The sequence below is a fragment of the Erpetoichthys calabaricus genome, chromosome 3 (genome assembly GCF_900747795.2).
Source record: "Erpetoichthys calabaricus chromosome 3, fErpCal1.3, whole genome shotgun sequence".
NCBI lineage: Eukaryota > Metazoa > Chordata > Cladistia > Polypteriformes > Polypteridae > Erpetoichthys > Erpetoichthys calabaricus.
In genome coordinates, this window is record NC_041396.2 from 175,471,995 (window position 1) to 175,493,597 (window position 21,603).

Sequence of the window (21,603 nt, forward strand, 5' to 3'; positions counted from 1 at the left end):
CACAGTACACACAGTTATTCTGGGTCAGATATTTTCCATCACTTACTATAATGACAGAGTCATACCACAAGGTTGTTAACTGGTATAATGAGGAGGCCAAGCTTCTTGTACAACTGGGATACTATGATAAATCTGTGCAAAATAAGCAGAACTCCAGTGCACTGTATCTTACATGTTAATAGTATCCGGGTAAGATGATAAGAAAGCACAAGCAGCACAGATTTCACAAGTTCAACTATTAGTTCCATTCTGTGCTTTCATTTCAGAGTAAGTGTAATACTTTTTAAGAATTGTCTCTACAACTTTGTATTGTACAGTGAATGCCCATTTTGCTATAGATGCTTTTTAACCTGCTTTCTTTCAATAACAGGATTGTGGGGAGCTTCAAATCCAAGTGCACTTGGTTCATGGCAAATCAACCAGAAGAAAGTATGTGCCATCAGTATAACTATCAGAAACCACAGTAGTGGAAAGGAAAGACTGAGCATTAACCATTGGCCGTGGTATCGACAATAGGTGAGCTGCAGCTTATGGATGCACCATTCTTGAAACACTCAACAATATATACAGTCATTAATAACAATGGTTTACATCAAAATCCTTCCACAGAAGTTCAACTGATGAACTTTATAGATTTAGGTGTGCTGAATCAATTTCTGGAATTGTAATTACAATCTCAAAATATTACTAAAAGTATATTTTGAGCTGAACAATGTCAGTCTTCCAAGGATATTCTACACATTATTTGATGTCGATCAATGTTTTTTTTCTCTCTTCTTGTTCCTTCAAAATAGCCAGGAATTTACCTTAAGATGCACTGTTCTTTTTTGTCCAGAAGTTGGAAAGTTGTTGTTTAAAAGGTTTTACTGAAATATGCAAGGTCGGGTTGATTCATCCATTGACTTGACCAGGTAAGCAAACAGTAAAAGAATACACACTCTTCGTACATTGAAAAAAGTGTGTGCCACAGTTTTCTGGGAAATACAAAGGTGTAAAACTACAAGGAACTAGTTGAGGAGCTTTTCTCTTCCTATCCTATCCATTATCTACACTCTTATTTGGATTTTTTTCTCAAGAACAGAGGAGCGGTCTCTGATGAACATGGGGAGAAGTTCCACAGGGATATGGCTTAAATGTAGAGACATTATAGCAGACATCAGTAGGTCATTCCAACAACATTCTAACACTTTCAGAGGATTATAAGAGGAAAAAATTACCAAGTGACTACTTTCTGTATGTAATAATTATATTTAAAACAGTTATATGTGTAATTTAGAATTATTTCATGCTTAAATAATTAATTTTTAAAAAATATTACTTTTTTCTCTAAAATAAGTGTTTTTCATGTTAAACTTCATCTTTAAAAAACTGGATGTAACAGAGCAATTCTGGATTCAGCACCCTCAAATTTATAAAGAACACCTAAAATTTCTGATGGAAGCAAACAGCTTTTTTTCACAGACCAGAGTAATATGACATTAATGACGTCACAGCTTTTTTGTACTTTCCATCCAGGCAACAAAGGAGTGAGACAAGGACCATCAAATTTTTTAGAGGCAGGGGTGTCTCCTTAAAAGTCATTGTAGGGGTTTTGGCTTACCTCTAATCTGCAAATGGCTAAGAATGAACCCATGCTAAAATTTAGCAACACTGCCTCACAGCTAGTCCAAGGTTTGAATCTTGAGCACCACCTGTGTGGAGTTTGTATGTTCCTCCCTATGTTTGCATAGATTTGGCTTCCCTATCCCATATACAACCATGCCATATTCACTGAGTACTTTAAATTGGTCTATCATAAGTGAGTGAACGTATAAATGTACACTGCACTGGACTGACTTCCTTTTCAGGGTTAGTTCCTGCTTTGAGTCCAATGCTGCCAAGATAGGTTCTGGCCTCTCACAATTTTAAATTAAGCAAGCAGCTAAGAAAATCAAGGTTAGGAAATAATGTTTAAGAATTGTAAATGTAAGATTGTTTGAATTCTTTATGCCTCTCTATCTACACATTAATATTAATATTTTTAAGTCTGAAGAATTGTGTAGAGCAGTTTTTATCATTAAGCAACCATTCAGAAGCTCAGTTTGTGATTACACAAATAATCTGATTTCCCACATGTGACGACAAAAAGAAAATAAAACTTTTTTTTTTCTAAAGAGAGAAAAAAATAATTATATCATTACGCACTATGGCTTGGCAGCATCATCACAGGACTTGTCTCATGTGTCCCTTAAAGCAGTTAGGTGTAGCTTCTTCATTCATTCTGTTGTATAAATGTAAGAATGATCATCACAATTACATTCCATTTTCTTTTTATCTGGCAAAGGCATGCCAAGCCACAAAACTGTCATTGTGCACATTTAAATGCTAACATTAAATAGCTTATACAGCTAGAGTACCTGTAATGATGCATGTGTTTTAATGCCAAGTTCAACTGCCAAGAAATTTTCTGAGTGCATAATTCCCGAACAAGTTTAATCAGATATTATTACAGCAGCATACTGTACATCAACAGAAGGGCTGCACTCATGGGAGAGGAATTCCCTTTCTCTTCCAAAAATAAAGGTGCACGACTGTGCTGAAACAGCTGACGACAAAGCACAAGGACCACAATGCTTGTTCAAAGAGAAAGCTTCGAGTGCTGAAGACAGCGAAAGTATACACACTGATTGAATTGTGGCTTTTTTTTCAGCCTCAGCATCTGAAATTTATCACTTCCTGCCCAACAGCTGCATAGGTATTTAATGTGTCTCTTTCTGAGTCACCATATTCACAGATGTAGCATCAGAGATGACTCAGAAAATATTCCACAATACAAATTTTAAATTATAATGACATTGGACTTATTAAAATCAAGAATGATTTCATCTGGACGTGTATTCCCACAATTAAAAATAATAACATAAATATCTCAAAGAAAAATTTTTACTCACGTGATATGAAACTCTGCGAAAAGCCACATCTGACTGAGGACAATTACAGGAAATCATACCAAGATGCTCTGAAGTGAGGTCCGTTGTGATTGCAAAAAATACCAAACACTGCAATTCCATATTTCTGGCATCAAGAAAATTTCCACTTCTAATTAGTTGTTTCCCGTTCTCATTTTACAAATGTTGCAATGTCGAGTGTAAATTATTCTCAAGCTATTAAAATTGCATTAATTCAAAAATATATATTATATAGAAAAATATACAGTAACCTTTGCAGAAAACTCACATCACTTCAATGCATCTCTTATTTTTCAACTTTTTTTTTGATTAGTTTATATGAGCAGCTGCTATGGTTTGGTGACCTGTCCAGAGATTGTTACTGTATTTGTACCAGATGATTGGTGGGATAGGCACCAGAAAATGGATGGATGGATGGATTATATTGGTAGTTCTGAATAAGTTATCAGTAATAGCATCACACAGTAGCATAACATCTACATTATATACCTTGCAGTACCTAGAGACCCATTTGAGCCACTGGACTGCATTCTGTGTGGAGTGTATATTTTCTTGCATGTTCTCCCCATGATCACTGTGCTTCCTTCCAGAGGTATGCCATAAGGTTAACTAAAAGACATTAAGACCTTCCATAACCCCTGACATTAACATCTGTTTCTGGGCATCTGATCTCAATCAGAAGGCACTTGAACATATTAAAAAACAGTTGTAAAGGCACTTGAGATCGGCCATCACTCAGAACACAAGTCAGAGGTTGTCATTAATGGAAGTGACTACATTTAACACAAGTGTGATTTAAAAAAATCCTCATTTGCTTTTCTGCAGGGTCAGAAAATGCAGCAACCTTCAGATGTGAACTAAGCTGAAACTGAATAAAGTATTTGGTATCCACGACTCAACTGAATATATTATTTTTAAATAATTAAAAAAATGAAAATGGCTTGAAGAAAAATATTAAGTACTCTTAACCAATGTAAAGGTAAGGCACAACACAGATGAAGGGTTGGGGCACCAGCGCACTGAAAAGTTACAGCAAGTAGCTAAACGTCTTTCCAGACTGGCTTCATTTGGTAATGGGGACCTTTATATCTGTTCATCCCCGGAAGGGGAGGTACTTATTGCAGACGTGGGTGTGTCTTTATGTGTTATGAACTCTCGGATACTCAGGTTTACAGATCAGAAAATCCAATATTTTCTTCTCCTCCATTCTTGACAATAGGCTCTGGATTTCACCCCAAAATGCCCTGATAGTCTTGTGATTTTATTGTGCACTGCATAGATTCAAAAAGGGTAGCAAAGCAATCATAAAACATCAGTGAGCCTCCTCCATGTTTTACAGTAGGGATGCTGTTATTTTCTTTGAAAACTTCATTTTCATTACCGTGAAAACAGGGCTGGTGTGATTTACCAAAAAGTCCTCACATTGTTTTGTCTGTCCAAAGGACATTCTCTCAGAAGGACTGTGGCTAGTGGCAAACTCCAGAGCTAGTTTGTGTTTCTCTCTTGGAAGTGGGGTCTTTTCTAAGTCTTCTACCATGCAACCCATTTTCATCCAGACAGCGATGAGTGGTGTAACATTTAAGAGTTGCACCTTGAGCTTGAAGGACAGCTTGAATCGCTTTTGAAGTTTTCCTTGGTTGTTTTTCCACCATTCTAACTGTCTAGGAATATTGGTTGCAGTCGCATGGGCCTTAACTTCTTAATAATATCATAAACAGTGGTTATAGAAACATCAAGCCTTTTGGAGATGGTCTTGTCTGCTTCATGTTGTCTGTGATTGGAACTTAAAGCACTCTATGCTTTTCCTTCTGTTTCCCAAGTTTAGAGTGACATGAAACAGTTGGCTGAGTGTTTTTCCCCATTTATACTGGCTGAATGAGGGATTAGAAGATTGAAAACATCGGTGATAATAATTAAATGAAATGAAATTAGCCTTCTTGAAGGTTCACTACAAGACAATTATTTCATATAACTTCTGAATGGTTCCAATAATGTTGCGCTGTCTTTGTACAGTAAGCAAAAATAGAGTTCTTTTCACTGTTTTTTTCTTTTTGTCCACTATAAAGAAAAGAAATGTATGCATGGATGACAAAAGTGCAAAGGTACTAATAAATTCAGCCACACGTTTCCATAATTAATGGGTAACATTAAATAATGGAAGTACAGTGGTTAATTTTGTGGTCACATAGCTTCAGAGATCATGGACTGAGCATTTTCTACTCTGTTTTCTCTTACATCCAAAAGATGTAAGTAGTTAAGTTGACTGGCATCTCAAAGCTGCTCTTGGGGTAATGAATGCTCCCTGCAATGGACTGGCACCTCTTCCTGTATACTGCCTAGTAATACCAGCACAAGCTTTGGTCCTAAGCAAACATGAACAGGAAAAAATCATTCTGAAAAAAAATCAACTGACAGCAATATTAAAATATCAAAATTTTAATCACATGCATTTTAGATCAGAACATCAGTAGCTGGAGCCCATACTGAACAGGACGCTAGCTTCTTACAGGGTGCACAAGCAAACACTTTCACACAAGCAGTTTAAAGCACCTATTCCACCTGAATGCCTGTGCTTCAAATGTAAGAGAAGAGAGCAGTGCATAAATGAAGTTCACGCAAACAAAAGGACAGCATGCACTCAAAACAGAAGACGGTCCAGCTGGAAACCAAAGTGAGATCTAAGCACCACTATTTTAAGTGCATTTCAAAGAATGAATAATGCGTTTACTCAATAAGTCACATTATTTTGGCAAAACTTCACTTCCACTTACAATTAAGGCTAGTCATGATGGGAAGATTTAATTGATTTCACTGATTTCAGTATTTAACTAAAATTCAAAAGACTATAAATCTTGAAGTCTAAAGTAAAAACTAGTGTCAGCCTAAACATTGCCAAACACTGCTGCTCCCTTAATGGACTTGGAGGAAATTGAAAGAAAACAAAATAAAAATTTGATATTGTGACTCTACTGCAATCCGATCTCAGCAGAATTTATACACTCCTGCTATCTTTCTGCTGAATTCTATCTGCATATGATTTGTCGCCAGCTTTCAGTTCCTATGGCAATAAAATAGAGGATCTGCCGAGTAACTGTCGGGTGGGGGGGATGGTGGGGGGCTTGGGGGTGGGTGAGATTCAGCATACAGCTGCTATTATATAAAACTGCAAACAAAAATGTCATATTCCTGAGAAATGAATTAATCAAGACAGCATGCATCAAATACTGAAATTGACACTAGCGTTATTAATTTGCATACACATTGGGGTTTTAGCTTTTGCGAATGCAAATGAATAATGAGGTTAAACTTTGCATTTTATTAACAGATAAAATAAAAACCTTGTTAATTGTATGTGTATTTCTTTTATTTAGTCATACTCAAAACAGATCTAGACCTTACTGATTTATAATAGGTTAGAGTACATGGACTGACAGTACACCAATGCTGTACCGAATTCATCATAATGTTTGAATGTACTGTAGCTGTCTAATTAGGTAAAATTACTTTAGAACTCGGTAGCTGAAGTGGTACTGGCATGTTCAAAGCTGATTTCTTGGGGGAATGGGCTATTGGGGCTTCTTCTTTCTATGGTGTTGTCATAGAAGTATTCTTCATTGGTTAGTTGTAGGTCCCCTATCATTCTCATACAAATGAACAAGGCAAGGATAAGAAGGGACTCAAACCATTACATTTTCCATAGACACAACATGGAGCTAAAAATATTGAATATACATACAGTATATATACACTGTATGTATATATATATATATATATATATATATATATATATATATATATATATATATATATATATATATACACATACATATATTATTTACATATATATATGGAGGTGAAGGTCTGTGATACGGTTTGCATATTTGCTGCTGGAGATCCACAAAGGGAGAAAAATGAATCACGTATCATAAAGTAGTTTCTATTCCTGAGCTTTCAGCCCCTGCCAGGGGCCTTCATCAGAGGATAATATTTAGACTTACAAGAATCAAAGGCAATATACAGCAAAATTAGGTGGGGGTGGGGTTGTGTGGTGGGGGCGGTTGGAGCTAGGTCAGTGTGTGTGTATGTGTGTGTGTGTGGGGGGGGTATTGGTCGTAAAGTATTATTTATTATGAATATGTTCTTAAGTTTGCATATGCTGGGTTTATGTCCAAATGTCTGTTAATGGCGTTTTCGTCCGATAGCCAAGATTCAGCCAGCTCTCTGGCACTTTTAGTACTGGCCTTAAATCTTACTTGTACATTGTCCCAGTTAAATGTATGTCCTGTTGATTTTGTATGCATATAGATCAGTGATTGTGAGTCCTTCCTTCTAACAGCGTTGCAATGTTCCTGTATATGTGTTGCGATTATTTTGATGTTTGTCCTATGTATATCCCTGGGCAAGAACTGCATGGAATGCTATAAACTGTGTTTCGTGTTTCTACTGTCGATTTCTTGTTTTTAGCATTATAAAAGGACCGTGCATAGATTGTTAGCAGGCTTGTGTGCTATTCTGATGCCTGATTTCGCCAGGATGTGTGCTGCCCCTTCAGACTCTTTGTGATGATAAGGAAGTGTGTACCAGGTGGGGTGGGGGGGTCTTCTTCGAGTCGATTGTTTGCTGAGTTTTTAACACTGTGGGTATCCAAACTGGGAACATGCCAGTGGAGCACTGCCACCTGACATATTGGGAAACAAACAAATCCTGACAGATAGTCTCCTCCAGTCTATTCACTAATCTTTCACCATGACTGCGATAAGAATTGAGAAGCATCCCAGCAAAAAGTCACCTTGCATCACAGTTGGGTCCCAGTTCATCCGTTATGGCACTTACAGCACAATATGTGCAACTACAACAAATATTGCTGTAAAGAGTGCAAATGAATTTGACATAATTGGCATAACTCTGGATCAAAAGCAATGTAATTAATTTAAATAAAGTGATATATACAATCATAATGTAAAAAAATTATTATTATTATTATTATTACAATAAGCAGGAAAGAAGCAACTAATGCAACTGCCATTATAAATCCCAAACTCACGCTGCATGCATAAAGAGACAATGAAGCTCATGTGCCAAACGCTGATGTAATACACTTTCAACTAGACATTAGCTGTCCTATTGATTGGTATGATCTCACTCTGCAGTACAATTACTCCAGACTACATTACTAAACAGGCTGTAACTCACTGATGCAAATCCATTCAACCATCCATCTGTTACAGAATACTTCCAATATTTATTACAATATAAAGCACTTTCCTCTTCATAAATCTTTGTATTATTTCATATAACTACAGCCCAAAACTCAGTTCAGCAATAGAAAAAAAAATCCCACAAAACAAAGGCAGTTCCTGCTGTTTACCTCTTGGACTTGCTGCTTTGGAAAATGGCATGAGAATTTATTTATTGCCTGTACTGAATTGTAAATCCTGTCAATGATGCCAAAAAAAAACAGGATAGACTGATTACTATATGTCTATACTGTATGACTATTATGTGAAGAACAGAGAAAACAGACTTGATTTTAATTTTATTTCAACAATGTGCCACCAGCAAAATTTAGTTTTCAATTGTAGCTGTGATGGGTCTGCGTATTTTTAATAAAATACAGGTTTATATTTAGGTTTACGGAATATGTTATATGCTAATATAACTCTCATGTTTGGGACATACTATTTTTTATTTTTTTGCTCTAATGTCACACTTATCCCATAATTAAGAGGATAAAATATACAAGAAATAAAGTCAGTTTAGCAGGGAGTAAAATATTTTTGAAGAAATTACTCCCAAAAGTAACTAACAGTTTATCAGGTATCATATAACTACTTAATGATAGCTGAACAGTTTATGAGAACTATTGGATTTAGAGTAGTTAATTCACACAAAAAGTGCATATAGATCTTCTGAGGTTATTGAACAGTTGTGGGTTAATACACTAAAGCAGCATCCTACAGATAATACTGAGTGCAGTTTGTCTAATCACATTTACTATACAAGATAGGTTGGTGCCTATGTTTGCTAGGACAGCTTCAGGATCCAAGCAAACTTGAAATGGAAAATGAAAGAAAAAACAAATAAAATTTGTAATTCAATATAGACAACAAATTTTAATGTAACTAGTTAGATGCACTAATTCATCTGGCACTGCATGGACATATTGCAGCAATGTTTGATATGTGTGTGCCATTAAAATTAACCACTCTGCAATATTACTGCATTTCTACCTAACTCTTACTGTTTAAATGGCTGGAATCAAACTCAACCACGGCTTTCTGAGTGTAAACTTCACTGATGGTATATACAGCATGCTTCTCCATTTGATTTTTTTCACCATTTCAGAATATCACATGCTTTACTATACTTTATTACACATTATTTCTGTATAGATGTGATCAATTGTCTATTCAAAAAACAGAGATGCTAAGCACAATTTCACTTCTATAGTGCCCAAAGGCAAGGTGTACATTGTAAGGACTAAGGAGACAATACAGATGGATCCAAGATTAGAACAAGTATGAGGAAGAAGAGGAATATTCCAAGATGACAACCATGTTCTAAAAACTGTGCTAGCTTCCTAAAAATCAATAATCAAACATTGATTAATAAATTACCTTTCATGATATCCATTTTAAAAGGCAAAATCACAAACAGAAATGAAAGATGCTTATGTTTGTTACACTTTGCTTCATTGTTGTATATGAAACAAGTCCCATCTACCTTCTGTCTTTATCAGATGTGTAAAACTTGTTCCAGCTATTTACAACACTTTACTATATTTTCTTTACCTTTAACAGTTTTTATTTGACTATAGTTTGTGTATTCATTATATTGTAATAAATATGTAAGCTTCATTTTTCAAAGCTACATTTTTGGAAATACAAACAAATATAAATCCATATACTCAGCCAAATGCAATATAACATAACCTCATAAACTGACAAGTTCATATCTAGTACTACTAAAAGGCAAAAAATTAAAAAATGAAATAAAAAAACAACAAAAAATAGTACATGCATGCTTGAATGTATTAAAGCAGGACAGCTGTAAGAAAAATGTGTACTGTATTACACATTCACTTGAAAAGGAAATGGAAACAATGCTCAAGGAAGATGAATTTCATATTTTAAAAGATGGCATAAAATTTCTTGGAAAAAGTATGAAAAGACAAATTTGTTGTCATATTATAGCCTTTTGATTAGATTTATTTTGGAGAAATTGTTACATCTCCTTAGAACATTTCAATCTTTGTCGGCTATATAACAAGGTAACACATTTTATCCACTTTGCTCCACCTGTATATCACATATTTAGGTCTTCTTTCAGATTTGTAATTCACATTTTGTCTTGGGTAATTCAGAAGCAACTGCCAACCTCTGAAATAAAAGCCTTGCAAGGAAAATACTTGTTAATATCTTTGCTATCATAGCCTAAATAGTTAATAAAAGCTCAGTTCCACTTCCACTGTTTCTTAAAGACCAAGTGTGGAAACCTCTGCATTTTTATTCCTTTACTGAGTGGAATCTCCTACTGAGAGGCAATGTTTTCCTGAGAGTTTTGTAAACTGTAGGACTGAGTGACTCAGCAGGGATTCATTCATCCATGGGCTTTTATCACAAGGAAAGATTAATGATAAAACAATTCCAGTGATAACCAGGGACATACATGGATGAGCTGTTTAACAGCTACTACTAGCAAATGTGAAAATATTTATGAAATACAGTTTATCATTGCTGTTATTGTTTAAAAATTAATTTCCGGGTTTTAAAATCAGCTTTAGTGTCTCATCTGCATATTGTCTCTAGGAATAACATAAAAGCTTGCAATAAAATAATACAAGTTTCTGTTGTCATTTTTCAGACTTTTCTCATAATAGAAATTTCTTCGTATCCCTTCTTTCATATCTACATAACTATATAATGTCTTCTACTAATCTTCCCCCTATCCCTCCAACACATTCAGCACAGCACATTTTAAAAATAGATTAAATTATGTCCAAATCTAACCAAGAATATACTAATAATTGTAAGGTATCTTCCTGCCCTCTTGAAGAAGTGCTTTCTTGCAGTGTTTCCTTATATTCCTCAACGCTTTAACCATCATTCCTATTAAACACGGCCAATATTCTGTGGTAGTCAAAGTATTGGTTAAGGTTGTGAATGACTTGCATGTAACCTTGGTTCAGGCTACCTTAGCATACATGCCTTTACTGATTTTGGTGTCACATTTGATTTGGCTAATTATTCAGTTTTGTTAAAGGGCACATAGCCATCTGTCTCGAGCTATGCCACTGACATGACTTGTTACACTCCTAGCTGTCTAATTAGTAATATTTTAAGTCTCTAGGTGGATGTAAGATTTAAGTGAATAAAGTGGAACAGTGGGTAGTGCTGATGACACAGAATCACGATTCTAGGGTTCCAGCAAAGTAGTTGGTTGTTGTTATTTTGGAGTTTGATTGTTTTCCTGTGTCAATAGAGGTTTTACCTTGGGTACAGCATTTTTCTCCAACATACCTAAAGATGTGCAAGTTAGGCAGACTGGGGATTTCAAGGTGGTCTTTTGTAAGTGTAAGTTAAAGTGGACCTGGGGATGGCCTGGTATGCTGGGCAAGGCTATGTCTCACCTTGTAGTTAGTGTTGCCAAGATAGGTTCCAGCCCTAAGAAAGAGTGAGAATGCCATGATTTTCTATTCAGGACCTCCTACTCTGACAGTCTCAGTGATTTTAAAAATCATCAGCCATCTAACTTTGAACAGTTTAATTCAGATAAGCTAGCTGTTACTGAAAAAAGCTTGTTAACTTTATTATTATATGGTTCTGCACTCTGATTTTGTGTGCAAAGAAGAACACAGTCTTAGACAGGCTGCCAATCCATCACATAGGAGACTGAGTACAGGCATAAGATATTTTTAAAAAATCAATTTGCTATGAAGGAGCCCAAATCAATCCTCAAACCAAAATATACCTAATTGCAGCAGTTGCTTCTGCATAGACTATGAATGTTTAATACACGGAATGCATTTTCATTGTCAACAAATTCTAAACAACTACATTCACCACAAAGGCTATCAAGCAATAATTATTTTATTTGCTTGTCTGGAAATTTTATGTTGAACTGCAGTAATTATTTGGTTAATTATAATCATTTCTTAAATTGACTTTTGTTTACTTATGTATATGCTTTATTTATACAATATTATTAAAATGCAATACTTTGTAAAAGTTCTGTTTACATATGTATTGTTAAATGTATGCAATATTAATAAAACGTTTCTTAAGCCTATTACTTAATGTAAAAAGTTTTCACACCAAATTTATTTGAAATAACAGATTTATATCATTCTAAAATACAGGATGCTTCTTTATCCTGATAAGTGCTCTTGAGCTAAGGAAACTGGCATTTTCTTCAAGTCTGCCTGTCCAATTACCAGATACCAGATGCAGACTCCTATTACAAATTTCAAATGGCACTTGTAAAGCAAAAGAACCTGTATCAAAATTAAATACTGAGCATTTAAAATGCAAGAACGTGAACAAAGGAAACATGGTTCTTTCTTTATTTTGTATTTTTATTTGTTAGTGACTGTTGCTGTTAGTAAAGCAGCAGCAGTCTACAGTGAATGATATTTGTGGCAGCTTGTGCCTCTGCCTTACATGTGTGTGTCACCACAACCAAACCCCCAATCGGAATATCCTTTACAGTTGCCTACACTCACAGCAAAACAAAAATCTCTTTGAACAAGGGTGTCATCACACTTTGTTAACAAATTAGTCACAGACAATATGAGAAGCATTTGCCAAAAGCATTTTCTGATGTGGAAAATTTGATTGGCACTATACAAAGCTAATTTAAAGCAACACTGCTTAAAAACAATTAGGTCTCCATCTTGTGCTCATCTTTTCCACTGGGAGAGAAAGGTAACTTATTTTCTATGTTTTACCCATTACTTTCTGTCCTCCCTGGCCATCGGACCTTACTTTTATTCTATGTTAATTAGTGTTCCCTAATTTTAATTCTTATTTATTATGTCTTTTTTCTTTTTCTTCATCATGTAAAGTACTTTGAGCTACATTGTTTGTATGAAAATGTGCTATATAAATAAACGTTGTTGTTAATGTGAACCTGTTTGCTTAACAAACATTTGTACCTGAGCAAGATACAGGACATGGCTGCTTGCCTTGATGGGCTAAAAAATTAATTTAATAGTAAATAAATCATAAATCTGTCATATTTTCAAATTAAGAAAGCCACTTTCTGAAAAAGGGGTTATTATACCTTTCGCTGGTCATTTAAACATTACGATGACTACATATTGCTGAGCCTACTTTCATGTTTCTAAGGTTATAGAGTCAACATTGTATAGAATGCATGGAAGTTCCTCCTTGTGTGTACTGATTCATAAAAAAAGAGAAGAATATATTATATATTAATAATATCTTATTGTACATTAAGAACAAATTATATACAGAAAGGATAAATGTCCACAAGGAATACCTCAAAACAAAGTACTACAGTCTATGCAAGATCATGAATATCAAATCAAATCAGCCACTCAGGATATAAGATTGCCTTTTGATAAGTTTTCTCTGTTTGAGTATCTGATATGTCAATGAATATATAAATAAATATTGTGTTAGCCATATTATCTTGAATCTTCAACTATATGAAATCATACTCAAAATTTTTACAACTGCTTCCCTTGCAACAGGCAACACCATCCATTCTGGGTCACAGACCATGTGACCATACTGCATTCTTGAGAAGCTATTCCATAAAAATTCAAAAGCTATGACTTAAAACTTAACCACAGTTACAGCTTGTAATATCCATTATGCAAAGAAAATTGTGTTTTCTTGTCTCTTACTCCAAGACAGCGAGGTATTTTTTCTATCTCCTGTGATGGAGGAGTGCCCAGGTCTGGGTTTAATTCTGATCTTGTAGCTCACACTTCTTGAATAGATTCAGCCACAGATTCACAAAGTTGTCCTGGGGCAAATGTCTTTTCCGGACACTCACCTGTGTTAATGTACCTTCTTGGCTTTGAGACCAAAACTGCACACAGAGATGAAACCTTGTACGTGAATTACAGAGACACACCACAATTTCTCTTAATATTTATTCAACATCACAGGCTACATGATGAGTATCTTACAGAGAATTATGACTCTACTAGTCCAAACAAGTCTTTTCATACTTGTTACTTTATGTTCCCCCTCTGTAATTAAATAGATTTTTTCTTTCAGCTGCATGTATTTTTTGCATTTCCTTTCATTGAAGTATATTTTCCATGTCAAAATTATTTTTGTTACCTCCTTAGGCTGTATTTTTATATTTTTTTTTATTAAACTTTGGGTCACATTGGCCGCAACTCTATCTTAGCTGCGTAATACAGAAACCAGCCATGGATGGGGCAGCTTCCTAAATATTTTGAGATCACCTTGTGATTTCACAAGTTTACTCACTATATCTCATTTGGCCAAAGTAAATATCCCAGAAGCCTACAATTTGTGTTTGTTTTCATAAATCACAAATGATTAAAAATGGCTTCCAGCTTCAGCACTGGCCTGCGTTTCCCAAAAGCATTATAATGCTGAGAACATTGTCAAATCTATCTTAAGGTTGATCATTAATTTACGAGTGTTTCTCGAACCCTATTAGAACTAAAGTTGTACATTAAATCCATTGTAACCTACGTGCTCCCTGATCTAGTGGTTAATCTCTAAGTGCTTCATAAACAGGCTTCCTATTGCACCGACCGTATCCATAGGCAGTGGTTGCCACACCAACTATATTAAATATAAGTTACATCAGCTCTCTGAACATTTGAAATGCCAAGACTTATACTTTCATATTTTTGGCAATAAAGCATTCACAATATGACATTTTATAATGAGTAGTCAAGAAAAATGACAACTTTTATTGGCTAACTAAAAAGATTACAATATGCACACTTTCAAGGCAACTCTGGTTGTTTTATAGAAAACCTGTTAAATGAATTTATGTATGTTACAGTTAATAATTACAAATTTGGAAGTTAATATTTTAAACTTCTTTAAAAGTTTTGAAGACTCAGAGTTCTAAGTTTGCACCTAGTTTCATTTTCACTGTTAACATTTCCTGTGTCACAGTTTATGTGGAGAAGTGGGAAGAAGAACTGAAGGAAAGACAGGAACTGTGGGTTGGTACTTTTGCATAGAAACAGTATGGCTGCAAATAAGGACACCTACTAAGAAGAATACTCATTGAACTCCAAGTGTGTGTAGCCGGCCACCAGTTTACAAATCAAACACTTTCATTTTATCTAATTGAAACCAATAGGCTGTAACTGATACTCATTCATACACCCAGTCTCTTGGTGACGAGATACACCTGTCACAAATGTACTCCACATCGAATGTATAGTTGACTTTGCTATCACTAAGGACGTTTAACAGATACTGTGGCAAGCTGCCCTGGGGTACCCACAATTTCTTACACTGAGTCAAACTGACTGTGTCAAAATGTAAGAGACAACAAGTGTTTTTTTATTTTTTTTTGCATTGCATCGCATTACACTCAACATATTCCCCATAAATTTAAAAAGGAAACACACCATGCACTGTCCAAAGGAGTATGGGAATTTTTAATGCATAATGGAATTTATTTACTTTGTTTAATGATTGTGTAAAAAATAACATTATACAAATTAAACATACACAAACAATATACAAATTGCCAGCAGGCTGTCCAGGTGGTGTTTATGTGTCTGAAAGAAAGTAAAATAGCTTGAGATGTGCAGACTTATTCCCTTCATTAAACAGTCCCATTTTTCTTTTCTCTCTGTTGGAAAGGTTGCTGTGTGCCTTAGAGAACAACAACATTCTGTTGTTATTCAGAAGAACAGGCTCTATTTTAGAAAAATGTGCTTTATGCATTCATCTTAGAAAGAATATGTGCCCAATTTTGTGCTTATTTATGCGCTTTTTCATATTTGGTTATGATGTCACATTTACATTATATTTCACAAGTTTACTTCATTCTACTGATGGACTTATGATGCTTTTTTGTAGGCAACTTCAAGGCAGGGTTAACAAAGCAATACTTTATGCTCACTTGTTAAAGTGGCTGCTTAAGAAGGATTTTGAGAAATGCATGAAAAATGAGCTTGTAAAAGTATACCTTAAGGTTGCTCATTAAATGCTAAGATTCGTTATTTTTGGGAAACACAGCTCATCTTTGGTACGGTAGCACAACAACTTTTTTAAAATATCAAAGTAATTTATTTTAATAGCTCAACTCTGTTTTTCTGTAAAACAAATTTATTTTTTAGCAATGTCTTCCTCTTGTAAATCTATATTGAGGGTATTTTAAAAAATATTTTCTTAATATAAACTAGGGGGCTTTGATTAATTTAAACAAATTATGACTATATAAATCAATGGGAATTATAATAATGGGGGACAGGAAAAGTAAGTAAAATTCTGGCTGACAGCTTTCATGTAGAGAGTAAAACTCCAGTCAGTCCATGGTTCATTTTAATAGACCAAAACCACAATTAAAAGTCTAGGAAAGTGACAGTGCTGATAAACTAGGCAACTACCCATTAAACCTTCTCCTAAGGTCAAATTTATAAAACTTATGTACGCAAAGAAAGAGGCTTCAAATGTGCATGACTTTTTCCATGCAACCATGCATACCATGTTGGTATTTATAAACAGAAATTTAATTGGAGAATGTGCATATTTTTACAGCAACTTTGGCCCATCCATATGCAACATACTGGAAAAAGTGGGAAATTATGACATCCTTGATCAAGAAGGGAAATGTAGGCAAACCAACTAAATGATGACTCAAACATATAATAATTCATATCACCAAGCCAGTATTATATTGTGTGTTGATGTGACAAACATACTAAGCCTTAAAACTGATGAATATGACGTATAGACTCTATTTTAGTTTCCATTTAAGAGGGCCAATGCTGTGTATTTGCACTACTTGATGTAATTTCTAAGGATTAGAAGCCAAAGTGCATTAATTTACTACCTGTGCGCTGAAAGCTATAAACCTCAAGTCCTGCAATCTATTTATACTGTAGTATAATGGTCTGATACAACATATCGTGTTTGGTGCTGCTTGAAGGCTATGCAAAAGGTCATATGTAAAGGGAATGAGCTTATAGAGATCTGTTGGATTTTTTTTGCCCATGATGATGATGTCCCAATTTAGACTTTCAAGGGCCATTCTCTTGAAATTACAGTGTTGTTGAGTTGGCCCTGGCATACGAAAGGCAGATTGTCTGAAATCTTTCTACACCTGTTACTATCTTACGTTTTAACAGTGGCTGGCTTTCTGGCAACAGGGACCTACCAGAGAGAACTGGTTGACAGGTCAAGAATATTTCAGCCATACTTCAGCTCTGTCATGTAAGCTGTGTTGGAATCCATAAATGACTGATGAAACGTTACATTCAGTTTCTGTATGGCCAACATAAAAAGGAAATTTGCTGGAAGGCCGCTCTACCAGCCAATGAAGGCTTGCAACAACGTGATTGCATATGTATGGTTGTTCCAGGGTGGTAACCGACCAGACTTCAAGGCATGTTCACATGCACATGTTTATGATTATGATTGAAAGAAATATGAGTAAGTCAGGTTTTATAAATCTGATTTTTTTATTTGTTGGCATACGCATTATTGTTATTTAGCATGCACATATAATCATTTTTGAAGCCACGCTAAGTTTTATAAATGAGATTTTTGAACAATATTAACTATGTGCTTGGCATTGTGATTACAAAATAAAATCCTTTTACCCTTAGACTCGTAAGTCTTTCAATATACCTGCTGTTGTTTCCCATGTGTTACAATTCAGACATTGTTGAAAATTTAAATGATTTGTATAATTCCAGGAGCCCAACAGGAAATTATTAGTATTTTGTTTTTACTGCAACAACATTTTGTTGAGGTGCTGCCATTTTGACGCATGGCTCAGGGTGAGGCAGATGAAAAAATATAATTCATTTTCTTTGCTGTTCATTTAATATAGTTTTTAAATTTATCTTTATCAAGGATGAAAATAGTAATAGGTAGACTATATGTACAAACAAATAACTGGAACAAATGTTAATTAAAACAGAGAAAAAAATGGTACTCTTCAAATGACAAATAATCTAAGGGTTTACTTTAACAAATAAATTGCTGCTAAAGCATTTGTTGAATCTGAATAAACCATTTTCTTAAAAATAAGACGTATATACTTTGACAATCACATGTGAGCAAATTATATTTTCCTTGAGTCAGCTTCAGCTTTATTAACACATGTCAACCACCAAACACTTGTGAAAAAAGACTTCAAAAACTTGTTTAAGAAATAACAACCAAGTTAAAAATAAATTCAAGTTACCACTTTAAAACTTTTAATTAACTGTCTTACAGACTAAATTGTAATTTGACCAATATTTGCATTAACACCTATTTATGCAGCTTCACAAAAAAAGTGCACAGTGAAAATGTTTACAAATTTATGCAGTTGTAGTACTGGCAGATTAAGTGTTTCATAGCAAGCCATTGGTGAGGTTACAAATATTATTCCATTCCTCCTGGAATATTTGTACATCTCATTACACAACAATACAGGATATTGTATTGTTCATTTGCATTTTATTCTACAATATTGCACATCCATGCAACCAACTAGTAATGATATTCTTTTCAGGGTTCTACCAGCCCAGAAAGCATTTCTATACCAGAACCTAAATTTGATCCACATTTTTATAAAATTTAAAGACTACAGAGCATTAAATTAGCAACACACCGCTTAAGGGATAGCACTTATTATTATTACAGAACAGCTAAGAAGACTACAAAGTGCAAAGTTTAAAAAATATTGAAAACAGGAAATATAAAGTTGTTCAAAGCCTAAAAACATGATCTGAGGGGGAAATAGTGTTTTTACAGATCCTACATAGCTATGAATAGAAGATCTTCTTAAAAGAAGTTTCATTTCTGCAGTCTTTTAAAGGTTTATATATACACATTGCTTAGAACTTGGTAAGACTGCAGTGTGATTGATAATGCAGTTTAAAATTTAAAAAATGATTTTTAAGATTAGAGAATGTAAATTATTACATTTTGATGTTACTGATTTTTAAATCCACATTTATTTTATGTAATTCACAATGTCTCCATATATTCCATATATAGAGGAAAAGTGCAATTATTGTGAAGGGTGTTTTTTTTTTTTAAGCAAGCACATTTACAATGCAGTGCAGCGAACAAGAATACAAGTACACTTACTAGTAACAATAGCTGTTACAATGACCAGTAACACTCAGATCTCTGGTTCTCGAAGAAAGTTGGAGCATGTGCCTCTCAAGAAATACAGAGCCCCAGGGCACTATGCCAAGGTGGCAACAATGTCCTTCACTGTCAGCCAATGTCACCCTGGTCTTTTCCTGACAGACATGTATGTTCAATGGACCCAAAGCCCACTAATATAGCATAGGAAGCCTGCACCTCCAACTCTATGGTTGTGTATGATTTTCATTCAGCCTGTGCAATGTGCCTCACTGGCAAAACACCATGCACCACTAATCTTTTCCTGTCAGTGACGCATGCCACTATTCTTGTTCTGTCAGCCATGGCACATGTCCATGTCGCTGATTATCATGAGGTGTGTGACCATGTTGCTGCATGCTGTGAGAAGGACCTGAAACCCCTGGTGTGATGTTCCTGTCAGTGGCATCTATCGCTGTGCTATTCCTGTCAGTTATGGCGCAAATCTGCATCGGTACCTGCCATGAGAAGGATAATAGCCACAGTATACATCTGCATCACTGGTTGCCAGTAAGCATGCAGCCTGTCATGAGAAGTACATGACAAAGGCAACGTTTTTGGCCAAGGTGACCTACATATGTAATACATTAGTCATGTAATATGTATCATGCTATAAGCTGTCGACTGAGACCAAGAGCAGTGCTCAAAGCCCAGTGGTGTGCGACCGAAAACCCGATGGATGGATGAATGGATGGATGGATGGATAGATTTTTTTTTTAATTAGACTGAAACAGCCAAAACAGATGTTTTTCATATGATTTTATTCAACTTGCCTTCTCTATTTGTTTGGGTCAAATTTAGCAATCAATTTTTACCCAAAACATCCTTTAAACTTTGCATGCATTTTGATCTCCAGTGATAATGCAATATTTCATTAATTTTGACCCAGGATCTGTATGTTAATTACATCAAATTTAAATTTCTTATTTCCTTATATTATACTTTTAATGATTACACACACACATATTATATATATATGAAGCTTATATATATATATATATATATATATATATATATATATATATATATATATATATATATAATAATAAAAGGCAAAGCCCTCACTGACTGACTCACTCACTGACTGACTGACTCACTCATCACTAATTGTCCAACTTCCCGTGTAGGTGGAAGGCTGAAATTTGGCAGGCTCATTCCTTACAGCTTACTTACAAAAGTTAGGCAGGTTTCATTTCGAAATTCAAAGCGTAACGGTCATAACTGGAACCTCTTTTTTGGCCAAATACAGTAATGGACTGCAACTCACTGGTTGTGGGAGGCGGGGTTGCGTATCGCGTCATCACGCCTCCCACGTAATCATGTGAACTGACTGTGAAGGGAAAGGACGGCCTTATATGGCGTTCGTTTATAAAACAGCGGACAGGCGATGTCAGCGCAAGAGGCGAAGCCACAGTTTAAAAAGGTTTACTTTTCTCCTTAATAAAAATTTTAAAGCAGTACTTCGCCACTGCGAAGCGCGGATATTTTGATATATATCAAAATATATCGCGTCATCACGCCTCCCACATAAGCACGTGAACTGACCCGCTGCCGTTTGCAATGCCATATTCGTGAGATACAAGTTTAATGAGAAGACACGAGGTATAAACGACAGTTTGGATCACATTGTAACAGAGTTAATATTGCTGTAGCGAGAAACTTTTAACTGCCGGGTCTTAGCTAACATTAAATAAACCCGTGGACATCTCAACATCACACAAGAGACCGGCTCACGTGAAGTGACTGAACGCAGCAGGAGTGATCACTTCAATGAATCAAACCTGTTCAAAAAACACATTACACAATTGATAAGGTACGAAAACATAATGAAAAAAAGCACGGTATAAACGGTAACTTTAAATTAAGTTTATAGAAACGCTCCCGCTACCTTTTGCAATACCATATTAGCCCTTGCGAAGCGCGGGGATTTTGCTATATATATTAAACTATTTCAACCATTCTATGATCTGCTTCTCGCAACTGAAAGAGGGCACCGTGGCAGAAGTTAGCCGGCTTGCTGACCAACCACAAGCGTTACCTGGTAGGTAACCACCCATACAATCAGATTGTGAATCAGACTACGAATGCCTGCAATGTAATTACCCCGATCTACATGCTGTCAAATGAACGAACCACACGCTGTGGCAGAACGTTAGGGGCTTCGCCTCTAGCGCTGACGTCCGAGGTTCAATTCCCATAAGGAAGTGCAGTGAGTGTGTACGCCTGATGAGCCCATAATTACGTCGAAACACGTGTCGCGTACTATGCATCTTCAAAGCACGGTGTAAACCGTAAGTTTAAATTGAGTTTATAGAAACGCTCCAGCTGCCGTT

At 35.4% G+C, this 21,603-nt stretch overlaps 1 protein-coding gene across 1 annotated transcript in view; it reads right to left on the minus strand.

Moving 5' to 3' along the window:
* The window catches only part of bach2b (BTB and CNC homology 1, basic leucine zipper transcription factor 2b), a 303,267-nt gene that overhangs the window by 134,443 nt on the left and 147,221 nt on the right, over positions 1–21,603 (minus strand). The gene's annotated exons all lie outside the window — the stretch shown is intronic.